At 36.7% G+C, this 26460-nt stretch overlaps 1 protein-coding gene across 8 annotated transcripts in view; it reads left to right on the plus strand.

The window, feature by feature from the left end:
- The window catches only part of CSGALNACT1 (chondroitin sulfate N-acetylgalactosaminyltransferase 1), a 426592-nt gene that overhangs the window by 280329 nt on the left and 119803 nt on the right, over positions 1–26460 (plus strand). For all 8 annotated transcript variants that reach the window (XM_074209074.1, XM_074209073.1, XM_074209070.1 and 5 more), the window contains one exon: positions 6234–6350. The gene's annotated coding sequence lies outside the window, so the exon portion shown is untranslated. The remainder of the gene's footprint in view (positions 1–6233; positions 6351–26460) is intronic.

The raw sequence follows: 26460 nt of genomic DNA on the forward strand, positions 1-26460 counted from the left end.
TCATTTGTAAAATGAAGAACCTAGTATAGGTAATCTCTAAAACCCCTTCCAGTCTGAAATTCTATTATTTTACCATTCTCTGTATGACTTTGAACTTAATATCACCACCACATGGGCACAAAGGAGATATTACTAAACCTGTGTCATGGAGGTAGCATGTTGGAAAAAGCAAATAAGATTACCTACGTAAAAATGCTTTATATTCTCAAGGAATGAGTCTTGTTACAATATTTCATTAAATAGATTATAAATTACATTGCTGATAATGATAATTTTCCTGGTCCAAGTCAGGATTGTTATTATTTACCCATTAAGCAGATGAGGAAATGCTCTAGGAAAGATGAAATGATTTGTCCACAGGCTTATAATTAGAAAAGGTGAGAGCTAGGACAGAAACCCTGGTCTTGTATTTATTTAGCCATGTTCATGTTATATTTCTCCCCATTCCCCAAAATAGAATGTAAGCCCCTTACTAGTGAGGAATGTTTTTCATTTTCTTAGTTATACCCTTTGCATATAGCATGTGTTGAGAAACTACTTGTGTTGAATGTTTAATTCATGGTTCAGCATATTTTGCAAAGCATCAGGCTACCTCAGATATATTATGAAATATTTGTTATACAGAGTGTCCTAAAAGTCTCGGTGCCTATAAACTATATAGGTAATATGCTAAGCACAGTGAGAAGTAAAGAGATTTGTGAATCTAGTTGGAGAGATAAATTATTCACATGCAAGAGTTATCTAACAGAATAAGACAATGACATATCAGAGTAAGGATAAATGTTATGGACAATAAGGGATAGGAGTGTTCAAAAAATTAATAGATCATAATGAACCAAATCATGGGCGTCCAGACTTTTAGCCCTTCTGGGTGACATTGCCCAACAAAAACTTGTCAAGGCCTGCATGTAGAGTTAATATTTATTTATGATTACAATGTAATCCATAATTCCATGAGTTTAATAATCATATGTAATAATGTAATAAAATATAGTAAAATGTAATAAAGTATAAGAATTAAAATGAGTATAATAAAGCATTTACTTTTTTAACAAAAAATAAGAGCATACCATTTTTGATGTGAACTTGAGCCTACTTTTTCGCTATCAGTGCATCTATATCTGGTTTGATAGAGGTTTTAGCATGGTGAAGAATATTTTCAAGATGCTCTGAAATTTTTCTTATTTTTATTTTATTTATGCTTCATGCAGGAAAAAAAGTTGCTTGTAAACATACATACTCCCCAAAAGAGACATCATGAACAAGACATATTTGTGTAAATGCCAGATATTTTTCTTTAGGCAGATACAATTTATAAAAGTTCAATAAAACAGTTGAATAAATTTTTCTTTAAGACATATCTGATTGCCACTCTATACATTCTATTTGCAAGTTTGCAGATAACATGTTGATGTCACTGGAGAATGGAGTAGCAAATATACTGACATGCAGTTGGTGTTTTCTAAAATCCTGAAATCTGCTCTCAAAGTCCTGTGACAAAATAACAATTATTGCTGCATTCAATAAAGTTGTCTAGCAGTTATGATGAGTCATAAAATGTTTTAAAATGAAGATCCTATTTCCATATGTATATCTTTTGCAAAAACCCTAAAACTCTGGTGGTTTGTGAGACTACACAATATTAATATTAATTTATGTGAAAAACGTCAAAAAAGTGTTTGTTAAGGGTTAAACTGGTCTGTGATGTTGCAATATTGGTGCATACCCTCATTCTTTTCTTCATTCTGCAGACTGTGGGTTGCCACACCTGAACTAGAGGGATCACAAAATCAGTGAATATTAAGCTTAGGTATGAGCTTAGAAATCATCTAGTCAAAACTGACACCTCCCAAAGAAATCCTTGATGCAACATTACTCTCTGCTTGAACATTTCCAGTGCTGGGGAACTTTATGCTTCATAGCACAACCAGTTCTATTGTACGACATGAGCTTATTAAGAAGTCTTATTGAACCAAAATTTGCTTCCTAATAACCTCTGGCCATTAATCTTAGTTTTGACCTGGGACCAAATAGAGTAAGCCTAACTCTTCTATAATAACATATGATTAAAGACAATGATTATAGTCTGCTTAAATATTTGTTAATCTAGGTTAGATATTCCCAGTATGTTTTCTTTACTCAATTCAATTAAATAAACATAATAATAGACATAATAGTTGATACAGCAGATAAATGTTTGACTTGAAGTCAGGAAGATCTGCTTTTGAGTCCTGTCTTGAATACTTGCTAGCTGTGTGATTCCTGAACAAGTTACTTGGCCTCTGTTTGCTTCAGGTTCCTTATCTATAAAATGGGGAAAATAATAGCATGTGCCTTTCAGAATTATTGTGAAGATCAAATGAGATAATATTTGTAAAGTGCTTTTCAAACATCAGTGCTAATATTAGCTAATATTCAAGTTGAAAGGAACTTGAGAATTCAGCTCCAATCCCTTCATTTGAAAGAAGAGGAAACTGATACCTTGAGTAGCAAAGTGATTTTGTATAGGTTTTGGAGTGAAAGCTCAGGTCTCTATTAAATCCAGTTCCATTAGATTGTTGATTCATTGAGGACAGAGATTATGTTTTGACTTTTTTTGTATCCTCAGTGCTTAATACAGTGTCTGGCACATAGCTGATACTTAATAGATATCTATTGACTTAGTCTTTAGATATTTGGCACAAAAGAGACAGAACGCTTTCAAGGATAGTTGCCTGCCTAGGAGAGGCATTGTGTTGCAACAGGAAGAGGAAGACCTGGATTTCAGTACTTTTCTACGCTTCAGTTTCCTGATCTGTAAAATGAAGATGGATTAGATGAATTCAAAGGTCTCTTCCAGTTTTAAACCTGTGATCCTATGATACACAGTTGAGGCATTTGCAGGTTGGGAACATTTTCCTAAGGTCTTCTCTTGTTAAATTTCTGACATTTCTGTTCCCCTATCATTTCCAACTTTCACCACAAAAATCTAGTTCCCCCTGCCCCCTTAAACTGACTCCTTGACAATTGGTTGAGTTGTACAGTAATGATCTTAACCCAGTTTATTCAACTATAAGTGAGGTCTTAATTTCAGAACTGCAGGAAGTTGTTTCAGTAGGAGAATTAAACAGCTCTTGGGTCTAAACACAAATGTCAATGCACCATTTTGGTTTCAAATTAACAATGCATGTCAGTGAAGAAGTTCCTCCAAGGAACTCTTCAACAGATATCATTTGAGATTTGGTGAATAAATATTAGGCTAAGTTGAGAGCTTCAGGATTTCTCTGGTGAATATGTCCAGAATTTTTACCATTTTCAGTAATGGATAATGACAAGCTAGGTAGTCTGTCCACATATCATTTTGCTTTATAGAACATATGTGTTCCAGGAAAGTTGTGTCATATTTGAAGTTTATCAAAATCACATTATTTCTCTCCCTTCTCCTGACTTACATTATGATTTAATAACTGCTTTACCTCAATTCCTGCTTGATGTTCACTTGGCTGTGGTTCTTTTGGCAGCTAGCTTTAATTTCCATGCCTTACCACTATCAATTATTTTTAAATATAATTTTCAAGTTGAAAGGAACTTGAGAATTCAATTGCTCCAATCCCTTCATTTGAAAGAAGAGGAAACTGACCTTGAGTAGTAAAGTGACTTGTATTGGTTATGGAGTGAAAGCCCAAGTCTCTTTTAAATTTTAAGTGCTTCATAGGTAGCTAGGCAGCAAAGTGGATAGAGTGTCATCCCTGGAGTCAGGAAGACTCATTTTCCTGAGTTCAAATCCAGTGTCAGACACTTTCTGGCTCTGACCCTGGGCAAATCACTTAATCCTGTTTGTCTCAGTTTCTCTTCTGGAATAGGAAATGGCAAGGCACTCCAGGATCTTTGCCAAGAAAATACCAGAATGGGGTCATAGATGCAACTGAATAATTTTTCAAAGTACTTTCATATCTCTATAAAGAAAATTAGATTTGTTACTTTTTTTTACTCACATAAACAATGCCATGTATTCATATCTTCTGTTGGATGCAGTAAAATCTGCCATATTTAATGTCTGGTTAATCTCAGTACTTGAGGTTACTTTACCATTGTATTGAAAAGACCTCAAATTGACCTTTATTCTGATGTTCCAGGAAAAATGAGTTTGAGTCATAAGCCAAAAAGAGTGATTTGTGAGAAATTCCCAAAGTTAATCTATCATTACTTTACCGGTTGTTGCTGACAGTTATTACCTTGATGAGTTGTCTAGAAAAAGGGGGAACTGATCAGTTGAGGGGACTTATTTGCAAGGCTTCTTCTACTATTCTCTCTGTTGCTTTTCTATGTTGCTACTGGTAGAGGGATGTCTCAATAGAAGCAACTGAATTACGTGAAAATCTCAGTGAACTTCTGGTCAGTTGATGTCTTGGCAAGAGACAGCCAGTATTTGAATTTAGATGTCTGATGAGCCTGCTCCTCTAGCAAGCATGCTGTATCTCAGATGTCTGTAAATTATCTTTTTAAAAAAAAAATTATTTTATTTTTATTAGTTTTTATTGATTTTAATTTTAATTCTAATTTATTTTTTCATTTATATTTAATGATAGTTTTCAACATTCCTCCCATCCTTCCCTACCTCACCCTAGCAAAGGTTTTATATATATATATATATATGTGTGTGTGTGTGTGTATATATATATATATATATATATATATATAGTAGTATGCTTGATAATGACTTGCTTTTCCTTTCTTCTCTTCAATAAAGACCACCAGTATGTCTGAGCCAGAAGACTTAGGAATAAAAGATACTTAGGAGTTCAAGACAGCAACACCATTAGGTGTTTGCAGAAAACTTAGAACAGAGCTTTTATGAAAAAAAAAGTTTTTGATATTTTGTTTTTAAGTAACCTCGATTTTCCCTTGTATCTCTCTATGTTTCTAGAGAGTCCATCCTTTATGATAGAATTTTCAATTGAAAAAAGATGTTTTTGTTGTTCAGTTATTTTCAGGCCTCTCTGACTCTTCCTGAATCTATCTGGGTTTTCTTGGTAAAGATATTGGAGTCGTTTACTATTTTCTTCTCCAGCTTATTTTTCAGATGACAAAACTAAGGCAAACAGGTTCAAGTGACTTACCAGGGTCACTCAGGGAGAGTCTCAGGTCAGCTTTGAATTCATGAGGATGAATCTTCCTGATTCCAAGCCCAGTGCTCTATCCACTGCACCACCTAGCTAACCCCTCTTTATACTTAATATTGACTTTTAATAGAGACAAATAAGTGTTCATTAAAAGCTGAGCATCCTCCACTCTTACCATCTATTCATGCATTTGTGGGAAGCCTTGGATCCATTAGGACATTTGTATTACATACATATCTATATACATGCAATATATATGCACATATATTCATACACACATCTCAATCTCCTTCAGGGAAAGAAATAATATTTTAAAAAAGAAATAAGAAGTGTGACAAAACTCATGTTATCTTTCCCTTCCTCTGGGGCATATGAGGGAGGAGGCTGAATGCTAATGATAGGGATAGTCAATCAATTGAATTTTAGTTATTGTGAATTTTAGAAAAGATATTTTTCATGTCCACATTACTACTAGGTTGGGGACTTCTTTTTGAAATGACTTTCCACTGTTTTAGCAGCAATAAGCATTCGATTTTCAAACCAGCATGCATTACATTGTGTAAATGGGACTGGGCGCTTGTCTTCACCAGGGACCTGAGTTGGACACAGCTGGTTGGAGCAGTGTGGTACACACTGGCTATTTGCCTTGCTGCCGTGAAATTCCTAGCCTCCAGTGTGGCAGTTTTCAGCAATGGTTTTAGATTCATATGCAATGATGAAAAGGATGATTGGATTCCTACCCAATCATTCTCCTCTTTGCCATTTAGGGGAAGGCCTATCATGCCAGTCCTTGGTAGCTTTGAGCCAAAGGGTGTTTGCATGTCAAGATAATGATATACAGTGGAAAGAGAACACAGCTCACCATAGACATCTTGAAGCATTATTTCAGAAAGCATCATTTTTTTTCTTCCAGTTAATTTTTTTAGGAAATATATCCAAAGCCCTGATTCATCTCATTTCTAGTTGCAGGAAAACTGCAGTTTTTAAAGCATCTCAAGAGACATTTGAATTTCTTTATACAGCATTTACTACTATACTTTTAATAGTTTTAGAGGAAGTGTGGGTCAGAAGTTAACTGGCCGGTACACAGGCTCCCATTCTCACTTGTATGTTGTTCATACTTATGTACAGGAAAGCTTGCTGGTTGAGCCACTTCCTTGGCTGACATAACAGAGAAACAGAAGACTGGTGATTTAGAAATCAAAACCTCTGCTGACACTGGGGAACCCCAATGGAGGGATCTACCTGGTGAGTAGAAAATAAAAGGGCAACTTGGGGATTTGTGGTGACTCTTGCAGATCTACCATGGTGTTTCCTAAAAGTTATGCTTTTTTTTTTTAATAGCACTATGCTAATGATCTGAATGCTTCAAGAAATGACAAAGTGTGAGGAAATCTGAAGGAACATCAAGTAGGGGTGGGAATAAGTGTCATTTGATTAGCAATTTCTTGTCTTGGAGACTGACCCCGGGTACTGAGAGATTTGTCCTGGGTTGTCCAGCTTATGTATAATATAGCTTGAATCAGATTCTTGTGATCTTTTTCTTCTTATTTCTTAGTGCATCAGTTTCCTCATTGATAAAATGGACTAATAAAGGGTTAAAGGATTAAAAAATAGCTCAACAAATTTTTAAAGAAACTTTTTTTCTGAGGGTGACTACCTCTAAAATAATAATAATAATAATAATAATATAATAATAATGAAGAAGAAGAAAAATAGCTAGCATTTATATAAGATTTGCAAGGCACTTAACAAATATCTCATCTGATCCTCACAGCAACCTTGGGAGGGAGGTGCTGTTATTAATCCTATTTTATAGATGAGGAAACTGAGGCTAAGTAACTTGCTCAGGATCACACAGCTAGAAAGTGTCTGAGGCTCCAGTGTGGCAGTTTTCAGCAACTTGAGTTTTTCTACCTCCAGGTCCAGCTAACTATCTCTAGACACAAGCTATTGTGTTGTACAAGTCCTGTATTTTTACAGTCTGTCATTTTATCAGGTTATTTTTCTGGACCTTGAAGACTTTTCTAGCTCTAAAATTTCTTTATTAAAGTGCACTTTGGGAGTGTCTGTGGTTTTAGGACATGCCCTAAGGTGATTGATTGTCACTCCCAGGATTTGCCTTCACTTCTGAATACTAGTAGAATTACTACAGGGAGTGTTAGTTTAGCAATTTAAGCCTTCTTTTTAAATATAGAAAAAATTATGAAACTTGGATGTCTTCTCTTTTATGGGAAAATTTGGATGAAAAACATTCACCAGTATTTTATAAAAAAGAAACAATTATTCACAATAACAAAAGAGGAATTAGCTAAATTTACTTTTAAATTGTTGTTATTGAGGCCATAACATGACTATCTAGAGGCATTAACTCAGTAGGATGTTGGTCATTAAATAAAAACAGTTTAGAGTAAGCTACATGTTCCAATGGATAGAATGCCTGACCTGGAGTCAAGAGGACCTGAATTCAAATTCTATCTTATCTGTGTGACTGGGCAAGTCACTTAAACCTGATTGCTTCCAGCTACAAAACAAAAGAAAAATAATGTGGTAGAGTTAAAAACAAACAAACATTGAACTTGAATAAAGAGAGACCTGGGTTAGAATCCTGACTTGATACCACATGGCTATGTGACCCTGGGTAAGGCATTGACTTTTTATTTGTTTACTCATATGTAATTTGACAATAACAGCACTTACACTAACTACCCTCTGCCACCTTTAAAGCTTTCTGAAATATGAATTGTTGAATTGTTGTTAGGCAGTACCATTAAATAACCACTGTTGATGGGGATGTTAACAATGAAGGATTCCTAGGGACTTGAATACCTGAGTATTAATATCTAGTTAGTGGTTTGAAAAAACATTGGGAAGATTCTATGAACAGCACCAAAGGCAAAGGCGAATAAGTCTTGGAAGAATAGTAGAGCTCAAAGTATCTGAAACATGAACTCAAAGCCTTATACTTTAATTTACTTTTTTTTTAAACTTTTTTGAGGTACTAAAGTGCTTTTGATGTTGTATGAGAGTTGGGCATGCACACAAATATGAAACCACACAATAAATACAATATGTGTAAGAACTCTTCAATGCAAAGGATGTACTGCATCACTCAATTGTGCTATATTTTCATATCTATACCTTTTATTTATCTAATTTTAGATAATTTTATCTAATTAAAGTATCATGGAGGCAGGTGATTAGAATGTTGGACCTGGAGTAAGAAGACCTGAGTTCAATTATTGTCTCAAATGATAACTGTACAACATTGGGCAAATTACTTGTCAATCTTAGTTTCTTCATCTGTAATATGGGAAAGACAATATTAATTAACCTCACAAAGTTGTAGTAAGGACCAAATGAAGTAACGTATGTAAACAAATGCTTTTTAAACCTTAAAGATCTGTATCCTTGCTACCTATTTCTCCTGTTCAATAGGATATCTCAATCCTTTCCATGTTTTTGACCTTGTCTTCATTAACAGTGAAGTAGCTAAAATGGGGCATTATCCATCTATATTACTTTGCTACTTACAAGGGGCAAAAAATGACCTAACCAACCTATGTGAATCCACCTGGTCTATTTCCTTCAAAGCAGATAGCTCTTTACTGTCCCCTGCATTGTCTCCATACTCTGTGACACCATGACACATGAGCTAACATACTTTACTGGTGAACCATGTGAGATAATTCTTTTTTGTCATGAGGCTCTAGGTTTTGACTTGATGAACTTCTAGCTTTAGTCTTCCCCTCCCTCACCTTTATCTCCTCCTCTGAATTGAAAGCTCCAATGTTTGGTTAAGATTGTAAAAGAGGTTGTTGACCTCTTAGGATCCATATTTGGACAAAAAAGTCTTCATAGAAGAATTGATCAATCATTCAGTGCTGAAAGGAATAGAACCTTTTCTTTAGTTATGTTTAAGAGAAGACTCAAAGGCAACACAAAACCAACTGGTTTAACTGGAGGGACCTGAGGAGTGAGAAGCAAAAACTTCCATGTGAAAGCAGATGAACCAGTATCTCACTGGGGCCAGTACTGATATTTTCACACTAGGGTAGCCCACTGACTTCCTTTATACTAGGGCCAAGACAAATATACCCAAAGCAGATTGAGAAAGGAAGAAGAAGGGATACGATGAAGGATATCACCTAGTATCTTTGAGAATAATGGTCTTCAGGATATGATAGGAGGAGGGAGTCTATAAAAGCATGGAATTCTTGAATTCCAAACACATTTAAACACAATATAACCAAAAGGAAATTAATTATATTTACCCTCAGTTCTCCCCTCTTTCTACCTTTCCTATTTCTGTCGAGGACACCTTCAATCTTCTAGTCATCCAGATTTGCAACCTGGGCATCATTCCCTAATCCCCATATCCAATCTATTTCTAAGGCTTGTTGATTCTAACTTCACAACATCTCTTGTGTAGTACTCTTCTCTGACGCTGCCACCATCCAAGGGCAAGCCCTCACCTCACCTCTGAACTGTTGGTATAGACTGCTGGTAGGTTTCCCTGCTTCAAGACTCTCCAATCCATTCTTCACTCAGCTGGCAAAAGGATCTTCCTAAAGTCTGACAGTATCCTCTTTCTTCGGTCTTCCCTCCTTCCCATTCCCCAATTCAATAAACTCCTGTGGCTTCCTTTGCTTTGAGGATCAAATATAAAACCCTCTCTTTGACTTTCAAAGCCTTTCATAACCTGACCCCTTCCTACTTTCTAGTCTTCTCTTACACTTTACTCCAAGTAAGCCAGTGAGATTGATATCCTTGCTGTTAGCTGCATAGGCCAGTCAGTCTCCTGAGTATGTTCCCTGACTTGCTCCTCATTCCTGGAACTTCTCCCTCTTCATTTCTACCTTCTGGTTTTCCCAGTTTTCTTCAAGTTTCAGCTAAAGCTCCATCTTCTGCAAATAATCTCTCCAGTCCCTGCTTAATGCTAGTGTCTTTTCTCTGATATGGTCTCTAAATTATAAATTTTATATATTTTATTTATAAAATTAATATAGATTACATTTAAATTTATATACCTTATATAATTTATATATAAAATTAACATCTTATAAAGTTTATCTAGTTTATATATTTATACATAATTTTTATAATATATAATTTATACAATTTCATTCATATATAGTTATACTGTATATAGTTGTTTACCTGTTGATTCCTCTATTAGAGGGTAAGCTCCTTGAGGGAAGAATGGTTTTTTTTCCCTTTCTTTCCATCCCCAGATTATGGCATAGTACCTGTTTGTTGAGTCAACTTGACTATATATCTTGTTTATACATAGATTGCATGATCTCTTGCCTACTAGAACGTGAATACCTGAAGGGAAAGGGCTGTTTTTTTCTTTTGTTTGAAAAGCTTCTTTAGTCCCTTAGTAAATGCTTAATAAATATTGGTTGATTGTTGATTGGGTACTTACTTCAGGACAAGGAACTCAGCCAAGGGGAAGGGGTCTTCATGACTGTTCTCAGGTATGTTATGTGAAGGAGCCAGAAGAAGGGTCCTTCTCAGATGCTCTCCCCCATGAAGTCAGATGGGAAAAGTCAAAGTTTTAGAATAGGTGACAAATATGGCGCATTTCAGAGAATTGTTTAGGCTGAGAGGAAGAGACACCTGGTGGGAAGGGGAAGAATAGTTAAGAAATAACCAGTCTTTCAGATGTAGAAAGACAAAACTGGATAAACCTCTTTTTCCCCTAGACTATATAGAGATCTTCCTCACTGTTGGCTCAGGAAGCTCCCTGTAACCTCTAGGATTAAATATAAGCCACTGTTTGCACTCAACTCTTCTTTGCCGTCTGGCTACAGCCTCTGTTTCCAGATATTACTCTCCTTTGTGTACTTTGTGCTTCAATCCAACTGGGCCATCTACTGTTCCTCTCATATCCCTTGTCTCTGGGTCTTGGCATAGCTATCCCCATCTCCTCCCCTTATGTCTGGAATGCTTTCCCTTCTTCCCTCTTCTTTTAGAGGACCTGACTTCTTTCAAAGTTCTGCTTAAATGCCACTCTCACATAAAGCCTTTCAAGATTCCCTCAGCTCCTGGGACCCTTACCCTGAAATTTCCATGTTTTTTACATTGTATATATTTTTATCTGTAATATTGAAAATAATAAAATTGATGATGATGATAATAAGCATTAATACAGTGCTTTAAGATTTGCAAATCATTTTGCAAATATTTTATTATTTTATCCTCAAAATCCTGGAATATAAATGCTTTTATTGTCCTCATATCACAGATGAAGAAACTGAGGCAGAGGGAAGTTAAGTTTGATGACTTTTATATCTTGTCTGTACAAAGTTGTTTGCAAAACAGCTTGTGTATAAGAACTGCGACCTTAGGAGTTTAAGAGGTAGCTAGGTGGAATGGATTTAGAAAGAGCGGATAGAATGCTGGGCCTGGAGTTCAAATCAAATCACAAACACTTTGCAGCTGTAAGTAGGCAAGGTGCTTAACATGTCTACCTCAGTTTCCTTAACTGTAAAATGAGGATAATAATAGCCCCTCCTTTCCAAGGTTGTTAGGAGAATTGAATGAGATAATACTTGTAAAAGTGATTCGTCCAGTTTCTCACTCATAATAGTTGCTTTCTTGTTTCTTTGCCTTCTTGTTTATGATACAACCAGTAAGTATCTGAATTAGAATTTGAACTCAGGTCATCCAGATTGAGAGGCCTGTACTCTATCTACTGCTCACCTAGTTGTCTGTGAGTACATAGTGTTTCCTCTGATAGATTGTAATCTTCTTGAAGAAAGTGAATGTTTAGATTTCTCCTTTGTGTTCTCTGCCTTTCACATCCCCTGATGTCTTAGAAGGCATATAACAAGCAAGGGTAGATTACTTTTCAGTCAGTTCCAGGAGCCTATGCACATGTGCAGATGCCTGGGCCTCTCTCTCTCTCTCTCTCTCAGCTCTCCTTATATCTGATTCAACCCCATTCTTTTGCTTTTGTCTACCTAATCAGCTTTCAGCTGCCCAAATAAGATGCCGCTATTTATTGGTCTTTATTTAGTCAGTAGGTTCAATTTAAAAAAGTATCAGAGTCATAGGTTTTCAACATGATGTCAGTGAACTTAAAAAAAAGCAACCACTGAATTTCAATATAATTAGTTGCCTTTACAAGTCTTTTGTAGTTTATGCATTCAAAAACTTTATTCTGCAAAGGGGCCTATAGATTTCACTAGACTGCCAAAGAAGTGATGGACCCCAATCTAACCCTTTTGAAAAATTCACTTTCTTAGCCCTCATCTGTAGGTTTAGAAGCTTCTCAGTGCTTTGCATCTTTCTTCTTCCCAGTTGGCTACCTCTAGTAAGCTTTCTATTGGACTGGTCAGGAAAGGAGCCCATCTTGCCCCCAGTTCCTTGAGGAGAAATATCCTCCCTTCTTTCTCATCTCCTTCCCTCCTCCTGACAGGTGCTCATGAGACTTTCTACATGAATTAATCTCCTTCCTTCTTTTTCTGGGACATATGTGAAGTTTTTACCTTCTAGAAGTTCTCCTGAATCATCTCTGTTATGATGGTCTGAAATGATTCTCCATTACTTACTCTTACATTCAACAGGGACCACAAGTTTGTTTTTCAAAAATATTTTGACAAACATTTCAACACAATTGTTTTCCTGTATAATTCTATGCATTTAAAAAAAAACCATGACCTTTTCCTACCTTTCCAGGCTTCTTACACCTTTATCCCCTTCCAAGTAATCTTAGATCCAGGGACATTGGTCTTCTGGCTGTTCCTTAAACCAGATACTCCCATCTCTTGGCTATGGGTATTTGGATATCTACCACACCTGGAAATTCTGTCCTTCCTAATCTCTCCTTTTTTAAAAGTCCCAGATAAAAATCCCACCTGCTGCAGGAAAATTTTTCCCAACCCTTCTTAATTCTATTACTTGCTCTCTTTTAATTATTTCCTTTTAATATGGTCCTATATATGTATATATAACTTTGTATAGCTGTACACTTATAGATAATTAATAGATATATAGATAATTATATAATATTTTAGATAGATAATATATTAACTACATGATAATTATATAATGTATAGATAATAGATAATAAATAGATTTATTGATTTATAATATATCTAAATCTAGATAAATATATTTACAAATTTTTCTATTGTAAATCTATCTAGATAGATTAGATATATGTTTGTTTGTTGTTGTTTCCTAAGACTGTGAACTCCTTGAGGGCAGGACTGTCTTTTGTCATTTTTTTACAACCCTAGTGCTTAGCAAGTAAGGTATCTGGCACACAGTAGGCACTTAATTAATGCTTAGGGATTGAGTAATTGATCTAGATCACAGGTTCTTTTCCTTTTTTGTTTAGAGGCCCCGTTTGACAGTATGGTGAAGCTCGTGGACCCCTCCTTAGTATGATGTTTGTTGTCTAAAATTTTATTTAAAAGTTAGTGGGAAAAAAAAGACAATTTTTTCCCACCCAAGTTCATGTACTCACTAAAGCCTGGGATCAGTGGACCCCAACACTGACAGGTGTCAATAGAATTTAGAAAGGACCAGGTCTTGAATTCAAATCAAACATTGGACACTTACTACCTACAAGTGGGCAAGTTGTTTAACTTTTATCTGTCTCAGTTTCCTCCTCTGTGAAACAGAGCTATAGATAGCATCTCCCTGCCGGGGTTGTTATGAGGATCAAATGACATAAAATTTTTAAAGTAATTCACATAGTGTGCCTGGCACATTGTTTATTGTTAAGAATCACTGCATCTCAGTAGTTGCTTTTCTTAACTGTAGGTTAGAAATTCTAGTCATGTGCATGACTCAAACTGTTTTCTAGAAAAATGGGCTAACTCTCCCCTGTGGGCATAGACAGATGGAGAGAAAACAAGAGAGTGAGAGAGAGAGAGAGAGAGAGAGAGAGAGAGAGAGAAAGCAAGAGGGCCCTTATTATAATATTCTAGTATACAAATACAAGGAAAAAAAGTTCTTGCCTCAAGGGATTTGCATTCTTCTGGGGGAAGGTGATATATAAAAGAGAGTTGAAAATGGGGAGGAGGAGATGGGGGGCTGTGATCTAGTACCTGTATGGGGTCAAGAAAGAGGAATACTCTGAGTAATGGACTTAGCTTACTTCCTTCAAGCCACAACTAAAGACCTATAAGATTTAAGAAGCTTTTGCAAGTCCTCCTTAATCTCAATACTACCCTCTGAGATCATCTGTAATTTCTCCTATGTAGATCTTGTTTGTACCTAGTTGCAGTGGGGTGGTGTTTTGATAGAGCATCAACCCTGAAGTCAACAGGACCTGAGTTCAAATTTGACCTCAGACATTTGACACTTACTAGCTGTGTGATCTTGGGCAAGTCACTTAACCCTAATTGCCTTGCATCCATCTGATCCATCTGATCATCCTGATTCATATCTGGCCACTGGACCCAGATGGTGCCAAAGGAAAAAGTGAGAAGTATTCCCTCACTCAAATCCAATTCATGTGCCTGCCATGGCATCACCTCCTGATGTCATGGTCATCTTTGAGAATGAGGGGCAGACATCATCATCATCAGTTATAAAAATAATAACAACAATAATACTTGCTAGCATTAATATAGTACGTACTTTCTGCTAAGCAGTGTTTATCTCATATCCTCACAACTGCCCTGGGAGATATGTACCCATTTTACAGATGAGCAAACTAAGTCAAAAGGTTAAGGGACTTTCCCAGAGTCAAACAGCTAGTAACTACCTGAGGTCAGATATGAAATCAGAGAGATGAGTCTTCCTTACTCCAAGTCCAGCAGTCTATCCTCTGTATCACCTAGCTACCCCTTATTGACTTGACTTGTTTTAAAATTGATCTTAAACTTCTTTCCTAGGAAGTAGATTTCTAGAGCATAGATTTCATAATAAGTTTTTTTTAAATACTTATGATGTATAGTGTATAATAGCAAACATTCTACAAGGGCAACACCTGGTACCATAACTTCTCTTCTGACTTTTATAGTGGTGGCATATGCTGGCACGGTTGGCTTCTGTTTCTAATTATTTCCCTTAGGTATCCTTTGAGTGAATAACCAAGCATGGTTATTCTCTCCACCCTTCTTCCCCCAAGAGTCAGTTTATTTTGTCATCAATCCAAACACACATTAAACAAAGTTAAGCCATCAAATATGAATTAAATAACAAAGTCAAAATAGATTGCTTGCAGTCGTCATACCTGTTACCCATTAACACCTGAATATCAGTTAATAAATTCATAGAACCAAGATTCCTTAGATCAAGAGTTTTTACTTGATTCTTTCAAAATTTAAATTTATTTTTTTCACAATTTCATAATTGATTTCTATTTTAATAATTATGTGTCTTTATTTTTTATTTTAAAATCTTCCAAGAAGAGTTCCTTAGGTTTCAGTAGGCTGTCAAAGGTGTCCATGACACCACAAAGCTTAAGAACTCAATTCTAGATAGTTATCTGAATATATCAGCATGTTTAGGGGCACAGGAGTTTGGAGGAAGAGTAGTCAAGGAGAATGGAGGAATATAACAAGATGGGAGAAGAGCAAAGTGTGGGGCACCAGAAATGATCCCATGTACTTCACCATGTTGCTGAACTCTCCCTTTGTTCCTTCTCACTTTTAAGATCTGACATCATGGTTCAATGAAATGAGCATTGGATTGCAACTTTCTACTTATATATCCTTGACAAGCCATCGAACCTCTCTGGACCTCAGTTTCCTCATCTCTAAGATGAGAGGGCTTTATCATCACCATCATCATCATTATCATCATCATCACTAATATTTCTATAGTCCTTTAAAGTTTGCAAAAAGCTTTACAAACATTACCTCATTTGATCCTCACATCTCAGAGTTAAGTGCCATTATTATCTCCATTTTACAGATGTGAGAAACAGAGAGGCAGCAATTAAATGTCACACAGCCAATAAGTGTCTGAGGCCAGATTTAAACTTAGGTTTTCTAATATCAGATCCTACATTCTATTCACTATAGCCCCTAGCTACCCAATTATCCTTCCAGATCTAAATATTTAATCTTATGATCTGGTATAACAATAGAGGCTCTTGAATGTCAAGGCTATGTCAATGGTTGGTTTCCCAAAATTCCATTGCTCAGGGCAGAATACTGTTGCAAAAGAAAGGTTCTGTTTCCAAGTTGAAGTAGATGACTTCTCCCCTACCACCACCCCCCCACACCCAAATCAACAATAATGCCTTCTTGATCTGGTTATTTTTAAATTATTTTTTTAGGTTTTTTTGCAAGGCAAATGGGGTTAAGTGGCTTGCCCAAGGTCACACAGCTAGGTAATTATTAAATGTCTGAGGCCAGATCTGAACTCAGGTACTCCTGACTCCAGGGCCGGTGCTCTATCTACTGTTGCTCTATGTACTGTGCCACCTAGCTGCCCCAGTCTTGATCTGGTTATAATAAATAATCTTTAGAAGAATTATTTCTCAGGTCCCATGCATCATGGCTTTGCAGTCATGACATTTTCACAGGACTTATTTGTATGCTTCATTATCAAATTAGAGAAACATAGGATATTACAATTGAAAAGTAATCATAGGGGCGGTTAGGTAGCGCAGTGGATGGAGCACTGGCCCTGGAGTCTGGAGTGTCTGAGTTCAAATCTGGCCTCAGTCACTTGGTAATTACCTGGCTGTGTGGCCCTGGGCAAGGCCATTGCCTTGCAAAAACTTTTAAAAAATAAAGGAATCATAGAGAGCATGTGGTCCAAACACTTCACTTCATACATGAAAAAATTGGGGCCCAGAAATATGAAATGATTTACCTGAGGTCACATTGATAGCTGGTATCAAGAATTTAGATGAACCATAACTGAAATGAGTTATATGAAACAGAACTGAACTGGGCTTCCTTTGTTCTGATGGCAAGTCACAATTGCCATCTCATTCCTTCTTTCCAGTCTCTAAAACACCTAGCAGAATTTGATGAACTTTGAACAGAAATATCCTGGATTTTACAGGTTTTTTGTTTTCACATGCTTAGGTCACAGTGGCAGGATGCTGAATGATCATATTTTGCAATCTTCTCAATTGCCACCAGCCTCCACTTGGCCACAAGAAAAAAATCACATGCCTCAAAGCAACCACAGAATCTGGGGGCAGCCAGCCACATCCCACACCTGCTGTCTTGCCACAAGGGAACCACTCCTCCCACCCAGGAGCAGCAGCTGTAAAACCCAGTGGAAATTGTCTTTCATGATAATTATCTAACATGGCTGTTCTCTATCCTTGCCAGAAAGTTGTTCCTCTGAGCAAGACAGAGCTGGGGAGCTTATGTTTGTGTCCATTCTGTTACAGAGCTCCAGTTGCATTCAGGGTTCCATTCTCTTTAGTGATTGTGTGTGTTTCTTTGTGGACCCAAGTTCTGGACACTACTGTAGAGCAGATAGAGCTTCATGGCCCAAAACATCAGGTTCCCTCATGGGGTTTTCTGTGATCCTTTTGTCTTTATGCCCTTGAATAATATGGGTGAGATTCAGAAGCAGGTCCTTAGTGAGTCAAGCCACTAGGTTCAGTAGCATCTAGTGTGGGTTGTCTGAGAATGTGTTTTTTAGAGCACTTTTATGTTTATTAATAAAAGTAGCAGTCAGAAGATAAAATAACTCTTATGTGAGCAGAGGGAGGTTAGAGGTGGACAAAAACCACTAACCATTGCCTCTTTGCAAGGGACTGGGGGGATAGTATAAGGAATCATGAGCACTAACCCACAGACTTCTAACTCTTGGTGTGGTAGGAGCATCTAGTTAACAAGAAGGGGGGAACCAATTTCAAATGCCATCTTTGCCACATCTGCTATATTCTTGTATTAAGACAAAGCAAGAAACAAAAGTGACCTAGAAATTTTAGGAAGAATATTATATTCTCTTTTAATAAACCAATTTGGATATCTTATAGATTTCATCTATATTAGTCCATTTGTGCTCCCAACATCTCTTGAGATAGGGAATGCAAGGGAAGATAACTTCAATTTATAGTTCAGGAAACTGAAGGCCAGTGAGGCTGTGATTTTTGCCAATTTACCCTGTGAATCAGTGTCAAAGTGAAGAATGGCTATGGGTTTTGACTTTAATTCTAATACTTCATAGAATCACAAGATTTGAGAATTGGGAAAGATTGTAGTACCCTTCTAGTCTGATAAATCCATGCCTAAAAGGAACCATCTTCAACTGTACCATTTCTACCCAATATTCTTAGTTCTTCTTCTTAGGGTTAAAAAGTATCCAATAGTCCTTAGAATACTTGAAGCTATTGTGCCCCCCTGAAACTTCTTTTCTTTAGTCTAATCTACATGACCTTCATGATCATGAATCCCTTCACCAGCTGGGTTGTCACTTTCTATATCCTTTCTCCTTAATCATTGTCTTTTCTACATTGCTACTCAGTGCTCAATACTGTGCTCCATATGTGAATTGACTTCTTTGAAAATAAGGGACAAACATTTTTAAAAATTTTTTTTATTTTTAAAGATTTTATTTGAGTTTTGAGTTTTACAATTTTCCCCCCATCTTACTCCCCCCCCCCCCGCCCCATGGAAAGCAATCTGTCAGTCTTTATTTTGTTTCCATGTTGTACATTGATCCAAATTGAGTGTGATGAAAGAGAAATCACATCCTTAAGGAAGAAACAAAAAGTATAAGAGATAACAAGATCAGACAATAAGATATCTGGGTTTTTTTCTAAATTAAAGGGAATAGTCCTTGAAATTTGTTCAAACTCCATGGCTCTTTATCTGGATACAGATGGCATTCTCCAATGCAGACAGCCCAAAATTGAGGGACAAACATTATTAAAAGGATTATCCTCTCCTTATTGTTGTGGAAACTATCAATCAACAAATCATTGAATATTTATAAAATGCCTACTGTATAGACATTGTTCCAGGAGCTTGAAGCTCCATTTTTTTTAAGTCAGACTGAGATCTCGTTAACTTTTTTGGCTGCCACATCAACTGTAGGTCCTTTAACCCTAGATCTAGATCAGAAAAACTCTTATCTGTCCATTCATGCTTCATCTTGTACATGTGAATTTTGTTTTTTTAAATTTAAACTTAAAACATTACATCTGTCCCTGTTAAATTTCATCATACTACGTTCAATCCAGTGCTCTAGTCTTCCAAGTTCTTTTTGTATCAACTTCTCAACTCTCTCCCCCATTTTGTGTCATCAGCAAATTAAATGAGCAAATTTCTATTGAATCTTGCTATCTCTAACCCTACTGTCAGAATTTGAGCTTTGGGAGATACCTGATTTTCATCATCATTGGATATTCCTTCCAATGGACACATCACAACCTTTCTCTGTTTCATGAGTTCTAGTGGCCTCCAAATTCATCACCTGATAGACAGTCTTTGCATCCTGAGCCCTTAGCACTTAAGCTAGGTTGTTTTTTCACATGGTAGACATTGCCAATATTTGAAATCTCTTTAATTTGATTGTGTTCAGATCCTCCACAACATGAGGCACAGTTGAGAAAGGAGATGCAGTACCGAGCCATCTGAGTACTAGGATAAGAGCGTGTGCTTAGTCTAAAAAAAAACACTTTCATTGGCAAGAAAATTCCATAAGGCAAACTGATATTTTAAACTGACACAAACACCTCCATAGTATATTCTTTCTGACCTAGCATTTACATACAATAGGACACACAATAGGAGACAGACATACAATAGGAGCTTAATAAACGGTTATTGGCTGATGAACCAACTTGCCACCTTTTCAAGCCTTAGACTTCCGTTTGGAGTTCTTTTCCTGTCTCAGTGAACTTTAATTTGACTGGACATGACCTCTGGTTTATAACTCGGACCACACTGCTTTCCCATTAACTGGACTCTTCCCTGAGTAATTGTTCTTAATTAAGAACACATATTAGGCCCTTGGTTCTGCCTGATTCAATGTATCCAGACTCCTTGATCTGCAGCATCTATCTTGCAAAGTTCAGACTGTTCCATCCACCACTGCTTACTCCTAATTGGTAGGTCTTTGAGAAGCCCAAGTTCTTCATATCTCAATGTGACAGGAGAATTTGCATTTATGGGAGCCTATCAGAATTACCACAAGACTTTAGAACAGACATTCTTAACCTGGTCTGTGAACTTAGATTTCTTTTTTGATAACTGTATTTCTGTATAATTTGGTTGTTTGATTTTTTTTGTTTGTTTGTTTTTTGGTAATCCTATCTGGAGAAGAGGTCCATAGATTTTACCAGATTGCCAAAGGGGATCTATGACATGTAAATTATTTTCTCCTCAAATTTTTAACTTCTTTTTGCAAGGCAATGGGGTTAAGTGACTTGCCTAAGGTCACACAGTCAGGTAATTATTAGGCATTTGAGGTTGGACCTGATCAGGTCCTCTTGACCCCAGGGCTGGTACTCTTTCCACTGTGTCACCTAGCTGCTCCAAAAGGTTATGAATTTTTGCATGAGAAAATTCACTTTTGTGCCTGTTTAGGTTGTAAAAATGAATGATTTAACGAAAAAATTCATGAAACACTATCTGCTAGACACTGAGGTTGCAAACATGCAAGAGCAAGATAGTCTATACCCTCAAGAAGCTTGTATTTTTTTTTAGGTTTTTTTTTTTTGTAAGGCAAATGGGGTTAAGTGGCTTGCCCAAGGCCACACAGCTAGGTAATTATTAAGTGTCTGAGACTGGATTTGAACCCAGGTACTCCTGACTCCAAGGCTGGTGCTTTATCCACTACACCACCTAGCCACCCCAAGAAGCTTATATTTTCGAAGGAAATAACATAATAATGAAGGAAAGGGAAGGGGATAGAAAGGGAAAGGAAGAAGATGGTTTGGGAGAAAGTTAAAAAGATATTGAGTAGAACAATGAAACTATCTATTAACATCTGTTTTTCAGAACTAATGACAGAAATTTGAGTTCTATTCTCAGCCAGAGGGTGGGGGGGCAATGTGCAAAAGTTCCTTGGGAAAGCAGAGTATAGTGGCTGAGCTCTTCTCACACTTAGTATGGAACATGGAAGGGCAGGAGAGAGTTACAGGTTGATCCCCTTCTTCACCAGCAAAGAATCAAAGTTTGGAGGCTTTATTCCCCTTATAATCTTTTTCTGTGGAATAGTTTTTGAAATCATAATTTGGTCCTGGCTTCAGAATTAATATGTACTTTACCTCCTCCTCTCCTGGCATTCAGCCCCTCCATTTTGTTCTCTGCAGTCCCCTCATTGATGAGATTTCTATTTCTATTCCTTATTGAGTTCTTGCTCCTATTCTGCCAGTTTGTGCATAGTGATTTTTTTTTTTTGCATTAATGTGGGCCATAAGGCAGGTCAGCACCTCTGTGCAAGGCCCATTTTAGAATGTTAAAAGAAATTTTAAGTTCAATCTTTTTTGGTAAAACACTGACCTTCACTTAGGCAGCAAATTTTTACACTGCTCATTTTACCAGGGAAGAGAATTCCGTTTTTCTTTTCTCTTCCTGCTCTCTTCAGTAAATCAAATGGACAGGTATTTCATATGGTTTGACACAGGATAAAGAAGTTCTGTGTGATTCACACCTTTGACCTATTCTTGTCAATTCTTTGTCTCCCATTAACAAACTAGAAGTTTCTATACACAATATGCTGAACTACACCCTAAGCTGTTATTTCTTCCCTAGAAATTCCTTGGCTTGTCTAGTACACTTCAGTTTTCATTTATCTAATTATTTAACTGTATTCTTCTCTCTGGAGTCTGGGCTGCATGACTTTTATATGGCCTAGTGGCTCTAGGGACATTGTCTCACTGACCATTTGGATAAATTTAAACAGTTGTTTTTGGTTGACCTGTGAGAACTTTGGTTTGACCCATCATGCATAGCAACCATAGAGGTATCAGATTTTTTTCTGAGTTCACAAAAAAGAATGAGGAGCCCTAGGTGTTTTGCAGGAGTGCATTTCCCCGGGCCACAAACTAAAAACTATGGACAAAAATTTGAGACGTAGGACCATTTGGTCTGGATGCTTTTTAGTTAAGTTTTATCTTGAAACAGATGTGTCTGAGCATCTGGCACCCACCAGAAGTGTCTAAGCACACAGGTTCAAAATATCATTTTGGTGTAAATATTTATATCATTTTGTCTAAGTTGAATGAGTTCTGCCCATAATGGCTCCTACTATACTCTCTTTTCCCTCTTGTCTTAGGACTAAGAGAATTATACTGATGGCTATAGCAAATAAACTAGATGTTTACTCACAATAACTCTCTCAGAATTGAAAAAAGAAAAGAAAACAGAAAACAGAAAGAGGTCTAGGGTTCACTATTTGAGTCCTAGGAAAAGTAATTTTGTTTTGTACTGATTTTTGAAGCTTTTTATTTAAAGGTTTACATATACACATTTATTAAATTTCTCTAAGTGCAGTGATTACAAATATCTGCATGGGACCTGACTAGAAAACAATGCTGAAATGGCTCCCATTTTCTTAGAGAATGAAGGAAAGGAATCACTGTCAGATCATATTAAGAGGTTCTTAGAGAGAGAATGGAAGCAATCATTCAGTAGACATATATAGAGTCTCATAGTAGTGTCAGACCTTGTGCTTAATGAGGGACTTGCAAAAAAGGTGCATGCAATACCCTTTGATTCAGCAATAAAGAGATCTTGAAAAAGGATAAAAATTCCACATCTATAAAAGTATTCATAGAAGCTCTTTGTAGTGGCAAAGAATTGAAATTGAGCTGATGCCTATCAATTGGGAAATAACTGAACAAACTGTGGTATGTGTATGTGTTGGTATATTTATATGTATTGTTCTATAAGAATTCATGAGGGATGGGATTTCAGAAAAGTCTGGGAAGACTTTCATGAAGTGATACTGAGGGAAATGAGCAGAACCAGAAGAACATTATACACATTCACAACCACATGGGGTGATGATCAACCATGATGGATTTGTTCATTTCAGTGGTACAATAATAAAAGACAATTTTAAAAGATTTGTGATGGAAAATACCATCCATATCTAGAATAGAAACTGTGGAGTTTAAATGAAGACCAAACTCATCTTCAATTTTTAAAAATTATCTTATGTATTATATCATTTTTTGCTCTCTATTTTCTTTCTTCCATTTGGATCTGATTCTTCTCTCACAGCATGATCAATATCGATCTATTGAAGCTTTTTAATATTGTTTTTTTATCCTAAATCTCCCTGTTTCTGCTTTAGAACATGAAAACTGGTCAAGATGACTCTGGGACATGTGTATAATAATTGGGGATTGGAAGAATGGAGACAGGTCATACAAGGTAGATGAGGATCTGGAGCCTAGACAAATCTTTCAGGGTTAGTAAAGACATGATTTCAGTTGTAACTTATTCTAGGAATGGCGTCTGTCTGAAGTTAGATTTGAAACCAAGATGATAATTTATAGAAAAAAATCAAGGCAAGTAATGAGCAGCAACAATCATTCACAAAGGTACCTGGAGGAAACCTCATTTTTACTAATATCTAACTGAAATGTATTGTTTCCTTCAGTTATGGATTTTTAAAAAACAACATTATTCTGATGAAGTATCTATATATTTTATCAAACTGTCAAAGCTTGGGGGTGGGTAGAAGGTAGTCAGGGTTCATGACACCAACAAGATTAAGAATCCTTGAATCAGAAAGTGGAGTAGGTCAGGAGATCTGAAATGAGGGCCGAGCCTATAGGTATTTACCCAAGGGATGGAATTTGATTATGTGATCTGCTGTGAAGGAAAGTGCTTTGTAAACTTTAAAAGCAAACTGTAAATGTGATCTACAGAAAAGATAGAATTTAGAAAAGACGGTGTAGAAACAATATCCATTTTAGGACCTTTTGGTATCACTAATGATTGACCCTTTGATGTAACTACAGGACGTTGAAGTCTGTTTCTTTGTTGCTGATGAGTTTGATATCCTCCCTTTATATATATTCCCTTCTCTCCTCTCCCTGATCATTCTTTTGCTTAACTACAGGCTTGATGGACAGCATGGCCATAGATGGTATTACTTCATTGTTTTCCTGTTAACATTTGATTGCTATTGTTTGTTCAGTTGTTTTCATCATGTCTGGCTCTTCAAGATACCATTTGAGGTTTTCTTGCCAAAGATACTGAAGTGCCTTGCCCAGTTCATTTTATAGACGAGAAAACTGAGGCAAACAGGGTTAAGTGACTTGCTTGGAATCACACAACTAGTAAATGTCTGAGATCAGATTTGAACTAAGAAAATGAGTCTCTCTCTCTGATTCTAGGTCTGACCCTCTATTCACTGTGCCACCTAATATATGGACCTGAGTTCAAATCCTGCTGACACTTTGTAAGTCTTTGTGACCCCAGGCAAATCACTTAAATTTTGCTCTTCAATTTATTTACAAAATTATGATAAGAGTACCCACCTCACAAATTTGTTGTGAGAATCAAATTAGTCAACATATGTGAAGTACTTTGCACACATTGAAATAATACTATGATGATTAGTATTATTTTCATCATCATTATTATTATTATCACAATGTTGCTTTATATCTGAGAAGGGGTCTTGAAATACCTAAGGAATAGACTCTGGTTTACCATAAGACATCATATTTCCTTATTGTCTTAAATCAGTTAAAATCAGTTTTACCCAAAATTCAGAGAAATCTTTGCCTTAAACTAAGAAAAACGAAGAGTTGGTGATGAGCCATAGACATGAAATTGAGCAATGCTGGGGTTCTCTCAGCCTGTGCTGCCTCCACCATCATCAGGGCTGGGATGGCAAACTCTTCTTTGAGCACATCACTGCCAAGTTCAGCCTCTTAGAATTCCCATGGAAACAAAACTCAATAGCTGTCTCTGATCTTCTATTTGCCAGAGCCCTTGAACTCCATAGACAATTGACAATAATGGAAATGGAAAAATTGGAAGCGCCTTTTTAGGTGTGTTTACAGTCTGAGATCTCAAAGACAGAATTTAACAGATGAGGAACAGAGTTCCAAATAAAGCTATGTGGTTGAGCAAGCATATAGTAGTACCTTTATGCAGTTTTGAGGGCCGGCACAGAAACCTTTGAACAAGAATTCTAGCAAGATACTCCTTTCCCTTACTTTGTCTCCACCCTCCCGCCCCCAAAGAGGTGTTTATCTAAGCCACTGAGATATAACTTCAGTTTATGTGCTGTTAGTACAACTAATCCTTTGAGGTAAGGTTAGCCTGTGACATTGAAGTCAAAGAGCTCATTGTGTGGGGCCTGAAATGAAACATACTTATGCAACCCTGTGAGGTGCTGGGGTCACCACTTCCTGACCTAACTAGACGTTGCTTATTCTCTTTTTCCCTCCTCCCAATAGCTCTTTTGGCTGTATCCCCAGAAGGTGGAGATGCTGTGTTGAATTTATTGCTACTTCTAGAAAAATGTTGCCTTTATTGACCAAAAGCCTGTCATAGCCATGTTTTCAGAGGCAATGGCAGCAGTCATGTCACTGCTTTCCCTGGCATCTCTGTGCCTATGGAGATATGTAGGCAGCACTGCCCTGCCCTTCCTGCTTCTGCTCTTACTTTGGCCTTAGATGGAACTCTTCTGACAGGTCACATCTCATGGTTGGTAGTTCTCACTGGTTACTCATTATGGCAAGGGAAATTGAAATGATCATCTACTTCTGTTTCTGCTGCTGAAATTCTCCTATTCAGGAGGGCAGGTTAGTCAGCACATCATTAACATTCAGGATAGGTTGCGATTGTTTGGTGGTGTGCTTATTAAATGTTCATTGGACTGAATTTCCTTTGCTAGTTGTGACTCCTGTCCTCTCAAAATTTGATGAGCATGATCATGATGAGCAGCATATGTGTTCAGATAGTTCTACAATCTCATCAGTTCAGGGGTTCTCTCTATTACTGATGGTACTCTTGCCTATCCTATACAACCTTTGTTCATGTCCTCTGATAAGTTCACCTTACAGGGCTCCACTGAATATGCTACAGGATTTCCCTACTTTCTCTCAACACTGCAAGGATACCCTGTAAATCTTTTTACTAGTCATAGATTAGTCCATCTTCTCTTCTTTTAAAATTATTTGATGGCATATTTTACTCCTTTTCTTTGATTTCTCTACTGGTTTTATGTTTACAGTTTGCTTTTGACTATCACATGCCTCTCCATTACCTTCTGTGTGATACTCATTTTTATTTCTTCAGAAATACTGATATTCATGTCTAATTATCACAGAATGACTCTGATGTAATGCTAGTGTGTGTATCTATCTATGTGTATATGTATATATGTATATATATATATATATATATATATATATATGTATATGTATATATTTTTTAATGGGCCTTTGCTTTCTTTCATGGGAAACTTGGGATCCTTAAAGGAGCTTTGCAATTTCCCA

Source organism: Macrotis lagotis, chromosome 1, assembly GCF_037893015.1.
Source record: "Macrotis lagotis isolate mMagLag1 chromosome 1, bilby.v1.9.chrom.fasta, whole genome shotgun sequence".
Classification (NCBI taxonomy): domain Eukaryota; kingdom Metazoa; phylum Chordata; class Mammalia; order Peramelemorphia; family Peramelidae; genus Macrotis; species Macrotis lagotis.